This window comes from Miscanthus floridulus, chromosome 6 (assembly GCF_019320115.1).
Source record: "Miscanthus floridulus cultivar M001 chromosome 6, ASM1932011v1, whole genome shotgun sequence".
Classification (NCBI taxonomy): Eukaryota; Viridiplantae; Streptophyta; class Magnoliopsida; order Poales; family Poaceae; genus Miscanthus; species Miscanthus floridulus.
The window spans coordinates 103855537-103863168 of NC_089585.1; the positions used below are offsets into that span (position 1 = coordinate 103855537).

The 7632-nt window shown below is 48.4% G+C and overlaps 1 pseudogene; it reads right to left on the minus strand.

Moving 5' to 3' along the window:
• Nucleotides 1-256: 256 nt before the first annotated feature.
• Nucleotides 257-5324, minus strand: LOC136458874 (probable sulfate transporter 3.5; annotated as a pseudogene).
• Between the last annotated feature and the right edge of the window lie 2308 nt (nucleotides 5325-7632).

A 7632-nucleotide genomic window follows, 5' to 3' on the forward strand; every position in this document is an offset into this window, starting at 1 on the left:
AAACTTTCATACTTATAATAGTAGACGGTCATAGTAGCAGGCAGATGAAAAAGTCAGCTAGACGACACGGACATTTCGTACTTCACGGCGGTAGTGAGCCTGTTCGCTTGTTGGTTTCAGCCAGAGCTTATCAGTCAGCTAATAGTGTTTTTTTCTCACAACAAACCAGCACCAGCCTGGTTTGTCAGCGTAGAAACCAACCACGAACAGACCGAGTAAAAAATTAGTAGAAGATACAAGGAGACGTGCCAATAGATTAGTATTTGGATTTTGGAATGTAATACCCTTTTAGCGATTCAACAGCCTATTCTTCTGCAATTGCAAACTGGTACAGGCAAATCTATGAGGTTCATTGTGACCTCCAAAGTCGAAAGCTATACTGGTTTATACACAAACGCTAGCTACCTATCCCCAGCCACCTCGCTATTTCCCTTGCAAGGACCTGAAGCTACAATTCAGCACATCCAAGCACCACAACTAACCACACCCCCCAATCCACCGCTCCTGGCTCTGAATCTTCTCTACCTGTGCTGCAAGGACTCCCGATGCTTGCCTGCCTGCCTGCCTACTCAATATCTACATCTAATGAGCTATACCTCCTAAAAGACTGTCCCTGGACGCTAGCTATACTTCACCGTCTTCCTTGCTTCTAGATCTCTGGAGCGCGTACCGGCACGCCGTGATGGCGTCCTTCACCGTGAGGAACACCCACTCCTCCCCTGTGATGTCCTTGATGTACCCAGACAGCACCAGCTTCTCTGTCACCTCCAGCCTGGGGTTCGTCAGCGCTATCTGCAATGAGCAACCATACATGTGTTAGTTTGTTACGAGTACTCATCAGTTCAGTGAATAAAATCTCGTTCTTTGGGGTAAAAATAGCTGGTTTGGAATGGTACTGGTGATTACCCTGATCCCTTTACGATCAAGGCTCTTGTGAACCTCTACTAGCATCCCAATCCCCGTGTTGTCGATTGAAGTCACACCTGCAATGTTCAGGCAAGTGTCACTGGTGGACTGAACTTGCGTGGAAGAAAAAAAAACTGAAATGGTAAAGGACATACCACCAAGATCAAGGACCACGTATTGCAAATCTTGCCCGTCAAGCTTGCTGGCGTTCTCCTCGTCTTCCACCCATCTTAAAATCCTGTGATGCACGGCAGATCAGCATCTATCTCTTCACATGAAAAGAGGAATGAATGATGTGTGGTACAGTACAGATGATGCACTGTGCATGCTCACCTTTCTCGCAAGTAACCTGCATTGACGAAATATATCGGAGACCCCAGCTGCAAAACGAGGACGCTGGGGATGTTCCTCGCGTTCGGGTAGTGCCTGACGTCGCGGAAGATCTCGCCTCCCGCGATGCTTCCGAGCTTGCAGGTGCTAGGTCTCGCCACATGCAGCAGTGCCCTGATCACTGACAAGCCCACCTGCACGTGCACAGGCACACATGAAAAGCGAACCACATCAACCACACCCCACTTCCTAGCAAGCAGAGTGAGTGCAGTGGCAGGGGGAATGAAGCTAGCAAAGCATACCGATGCACTGAGGCCGAATGACCATGGTGAAGAAGATGACGCCGATGAAGGCGACCATGCAGATGCAGAAGTCGAACTTGTCCACCCGGTAGAGGTGGCAGAACTCCTTCACCTTGATGAGCCCGATCATGGCGACGACGATGATGGAGGAGAGCGCCACCAGCGGGGTGTACTTGAAGAGCGGGGCCAGGAACAGCAGCACCAGCATGATGCACACCGACATCACCACGTTGGACATCGGCGTCCGGCACCCGGCGTGGAAGTTCACCGCCGACTTGGAGAACGGCCCTGATGATTGGTCAGATCAGATTAGCATCGACGGGAACGCATTCAAGAGGCAGCAGCTAGCTGCTATATTGTTACCTGTGGTGAGGTAGCAAGAAGTGAAGGACCCGGCGATGTTCATGATGCCGAATGCGATCATCTCCTTGTTCCCGTCGATCTGCTCGTTCTTTATCAGCGCCAGGCTCCGCCCGACGGCGATTCCTTCCTGAGAGCCATCGAGACAGGCTGGTGGTGAGAAATACTTGCCGTGCGGCAAAAAAAAAGACATCCAGGTAAACAAGATTCCATGGCTGAGAGATGAGAGGAAACATGTTCGTACTGCCAGTGCCAGAATCCCAGACAAGAAACCTGCTTTCACGGCCGTATTGACGTGCTTGTCTGTAAACGTCAGCTGTGAAATAGACAGCGGGTTGATCCCTTTCTTCAGATCGCCAACCTGCGTCGTCGTGATCACAAAAACAAGTAAGTTAGCCACAACAGTCACATATGCATCATGGACTGTGCTGTCAAGTGTCAAGTCTGGTTCCGGCCATGGACGGGCTTACTATTGGGATGCCATGCTCGTTTCCTTTGACTAGGAAGGCGAAGATGCCGCCGATGACCACGACCATGAAAGGCGCAATGGCCGACACCCAGAACAAATTTGGCTTTTTCTTCCTCTGAAAAAGGTTGCTGAATCAGCTCGCAGACAAGGGGGAAAGTAATGTTACTTGACAATCAGGATTCGATACTTACCAAGTGCTTGCTTGACAACAAGAGCAGGAGGAAGCATATGCCAAGAACTGCACTCTGCCACTTCCACTGGACAAATGGAAAAGGAAACAGATTCAGACAGTTACATTTCAGGATCTTACACGTGCAGTTTCCACTCAAATCATATGGTCCTCAGAAAAGATAAAAGGAAACTTCTATACGTAAGCTTCCTGATGCGCATTATGGGCACGGATCATCACACTTTATCTGACTGACCTTAGCCAGTGCCATCAGATCCAAGTATATAGGGCGGTAGGGCCTGTTTGGTATAAACTTTAGAGCTCAAACAGGTGGCCCCCACCTCAGATTAGAGCTTAGATCTCAAAACTGAGCTAAAATGCTCTAAAGTTTCAGAGCCTTAAAGTTTAGAGAAGGAAATCCAAACATGCCCATATACATATGGAATAAGGCGATAAGAATTTGAAAACACTACAAGAAACAAGCATGATATGTCGGCATCTGCTCGGTGCACGCAAGAACTGCAAAGCTTGTGGGGTCTACTCATCAATGATTTGGGGTTTTTTTTTTAAGAATGATTTGGGTCTTTTGTTAGTACTACAACATCCAGTCACGGGTAAAAAAACAGATACTGTGTGCTCGTCTCGTCTGTCATTGAGATATGCTCGTCTTGTTCTGAAAGTGTTTGTCCTGAGACAGTGGTTCAGTTTGAGAAACTCTGGCTTTTTAAAGGAAAAAAAGGGAAAATACTAGTAACTATTTTACACTGGAAAATTGAGTTTGAGGGGCAGTGAATATTTTGCGCAAATAAAATATTTAGTATGTACGAAAAATTGAAGTTGTTTTTTCCTCTTGATTGATTGACTCTTACTCCTTGGAGAAGTTACTGTGAGCGGTTAAGAGCAACTTCCATCCACGGCATGCATGCAAGTTTTAGCCCAATACATAGATACTTAGTAGTATACTCTTACTTCACAGTAAATGCGTTACTCCCTCCGTTCTGAATCACTTTTTTTTTTGTTAAACTATTCTGGTTTCGAGCAGATTTATGCATTGGCATCTATATAGTTTCATTAAGTACTCTATAGAATATGTATTATAGTGCATATATTTAAATTTATAGATATCAATATTTCTCTAATGTATATTGGCATTTGAATTTTTAACCCCGAGCGAAAAGGGACGAAAATTGCCCAAAAGAACCGAGAAAATCAGGGAAGAAGAGAACTGAGAAGCAAAGGAGAAGCCAACTTCTACTCCTATGCTATGGAAATAATGAAAGGTGCGGAGGAGAAGAGAAATACGGCCGGAGTACTCCGTATGTGCATGATTGTCTCACACGACACTCACCTCGTGCCTGTAATGGAAGATGGAGCGCATGACGGAGATGAGGTCTGTCTTGGACGTGAAGTGCTTCATCCCCAGCATCCCCTTGAGCTGCTGCATAATGATGATCGCCGCCGTGCCGCCCATGAACCCGGTGATCGTCGACCGCGACAAGAAATCCACTATCAGCCCTAACCTTCACCAGACAAGACAAGCATGAAATTCGAGTTCTTATATCTAGTAAAATTTTCGGTTAGTTAACCAAATACTTAAGGCAAAAGCAAGTATATGTTATGGACCTGAAGACGCCTAGTGCGGTCTGGAAGACGCCGGTGAAGAAGGCGGCTGTGTAGAAGAGCTGCAGGTACAGCTGCGGGTTCTCTTCCGGCGGGACCTCCGTCTCGATGATGGACGCAAGCAGCAGCGACGCCGCCGCCACCGTGCCCACCGCCAGGTTGTTAGAGCTCCCGAACACCGCGTACAGCAGTGGCGGCACGAAACTGGAATCTAGTAGTACAAGACACCAAGAAGAATTAAATGTGAGCTGAAATCAATGCGCTTGCGGCGAACGTGTGCAGAGACGCACGTCCACGTCTATCGTCGTGATGACCGAGAAGGCGGACGTGCGTGCGGAAGAATTTAATCCAGAGAAAAGATGCATGGCACGCATACAGAGGCCGATGATGGGCGGGAGGTTGGCGAGCTTGGCGTAGCTGATGCCCTGCGGGATGGCGAGGCTGGCGATGGTGACGCCGGCGAGGAGGTCGTACTTGAACTTGCCGACGCTGTACCGCGGCGCCCACTCCAGGGCCGGCACGAAGTACTTGAGCGCGCCCCAGGCCCGCGCGGCGGGCGGGCGCGACCCGAAGCCCCGGAACGGGTCGTCGGGGAAGAACGTCTCCGCCAGGCCCGTCCGCACCGCCTGCACGAACGGCTGGCGCGCCGACAGGTTCACCTTGTGCTCCGCCGCCGCCGCGGCGCCGAGGGGGCGGTCGCCATCGCCGGCCGCCGCCGTCCCCATGCAGTCGGCGATCGTCGGCCTGGAGGGGGATCGGAGGGGCTGCTGGCCGGATCAGATCACGGGAGTGACGGATCGACGACGACGTACGCGGACGAAGGAACCGGGAGGGAGTGCCCTCCGTTGTGTGGTCAGTATCTTCTCCCACAATCTCCTCACGTATGCCTAAATTAAGCAGGTTTACTGGCGGCCTGGCGGGCAACGGTGAGGCGGTTTCGATTGGATTATCGCGACACGGGCCGAGTGCGCGCGGTTCGGGCGCTCTCGTCTCTTTCTTTCTCTCTGCTCGAGCCAGGTTGCTCGTGTTTCGTTTGCATGCGTGCAACCGATGAGGAGCGCATGGCGGTTTATATAGAGCACCAGGAGCCGATTGGGAAGCGGAAGACGGGGGGGAGACGGGAGAGCGCGGCGGCGGGATGGGCAGGCAGTTCACGCTTTTGCGCGGATTGGCTCGAGCCCGGCTGGGGTGCTGGAATTGTGCATGTGATTGACGATGCCGGAACGATGAGTCCATGAGACAAGCCACGATTCGCCATTTCAGAGAGCATCGGCGAGATATTAGTCAAATCGTTTTCTAAGGTAAATTTAGTTATTATTAAAGGAAAAATGTCTCTAAACTCTGTAAAATGGTTCTTCAAATTTAGTAGCTCTCTATCTCATTTATTCGCTATTTATTTTTACATAGCCTACCTCACTAGTCATCCGGCCTCTTAGTTTTATAGAGTATGTTGGAGTACCCTAGTATTTTTTTTTTGTTAAATCTATTTTAGAGAGTAGTTAAATCAGTAAATTTGGCTAGTCTTTTTGGCTATTCTCTTGGAGATGCTCTAAAATATCGAATTGGAGGTGGTGAAACATAAGCAGTGGCCTTCTTTTACAAGCCGTTGGATGCTGCCGGCCGGCCGCCGGGCCACCGTTTGGATCAAACGCTCCTTTCTTCTAGGATTATATATATTCTTTTTTGTAGTAAATTGGGTAGGTGCTCTGCCTTTTTATAGCAGACATCGAGGAATATGTTCTTCTAGGAACATATATAGGAAGTGTCTAGCCAGCCCACTTGAGCGTTTTTACCAGTGAAGAGCACTTGATTATTTCACTGTTCTTCTTCCTCCTCGCCCCTGCCGCCGTCGTGTTAGGGTTTCGCCAAAGCTCCGCGGCTGAGGCCCGGTGGCCTCCTTCTTCCGCTCCCTCCTCCCTCCTTCTTCCAAGGCGAGCTCCGACCATGGGCTCCCCCATCCCAACCTGGTCCGGCCGCCTTCGCCGCCGCCAGGACCCGAACGCCGCCCTGCCACCATCTCCACCACCTGGCCGGCCTGCCTCCCTCGATTTCCCCTTCTAAGGTCGCCGGATTTGGAGAAGAAGAGAGGGAGAGGCCGGAGAGAGAGAAGGCGCGCGGGCGAGGAGAAATCTAGTGTCCAACACTCAGTTGTTGGATAGCATTTCTCTATATATATGTTCTTTTTTCCTTTTCTCACCCTGGTAATGATTTCTTCTAAGAGGTGTATGATTCATTAGTAACTACTACTATGGTGGGAGAAGAAAATAGATGCTCGGCACTAGCTTCCAACTAAACATTATAGCTAACTAATTAGCTGAAAGTTAGCTAGCTAATTAATAGCTTCCAGCTAGATATTAACTGGCTAACTATTAGTTGCGAGACATTTGAAACTCTCAAAGTATATTCTCATTTTATTGCTTCCTAACCTCTCCAAGACATGTAAAGCCAAGTAAGTTTCATCTTGACTAAACCTATCGCTTTTGTCTTTTCTTAATTAAATAAAATATTGCTATATCATCATACATGTTTATATAGCATCTTGTTGAAATGAAGATAAAAATTCCTATTGAGAATGGTCCAAGGCAATCCCAACCTTGAAACTGCAGGGTAGTTTCTATAGGTGCCACTTCACTAATAAATTATGGATATAAAATACTATTAAATATTTTCAGACATAATTTAATCAAGAAAAATACTTAGCAGATTTGTTAGGACATATATATGCATGCGTGATCTATTCACAACAGTAATCATACTCGATGAACATATTGATCATGACAAAAAGTGCTAAACTTCACAAACTCAGTGAGTACAGTAGTATACCTAGAGGCGGGACCTGTGCCAGAGACACCGACGTCATTTCCACTAGTCGACATAGTGGGTTGCTCGATGTCATGGACCTCAGTCGATGCAGGGAAATGTACGTCGTGCGGTCTCACAAACGGCCACCATAAAGTGGATGTTCACGAGGTTGTTGGGAAGAAGATGACGTTGAGCGGTCAACAAGAAGAAGACATCACAGAGCGCAGCATGACCACCACGAAGTAGAGGTTCCAGATCTATGACCGAGTACAGGAGCAGTCATGCGATGAAGTGCGCTCCCTAAAAAACTAATCACACGCACATCTGAGCAGGTGTCATAGATGAACGAGGAAACTAGAAAACAACAACAACGAAAGAATGGTGCACTAGATGTATGTTCGTCATACGTGAGGCTAAAGGCGAGCGCACCTTCTTTATAGAAAAGACACGGGAGGTGGAAGGAGAAGGGTAGAGCATAAACCTTGACACCTGAAGTGCGCATCAACCACCGGTAACCGCAGCCATAAATATGGGAGTTACTAGCAACTGCAGCCATAACTATGACCGTCACCAGTTCATCCATCAACCACAACCAATTCACCATTAATCAGTTGAAGTGGCACAACTACCCCATCTCGCGTCATGTTGTGACAGTGCAACCCAATCTAGCTCGG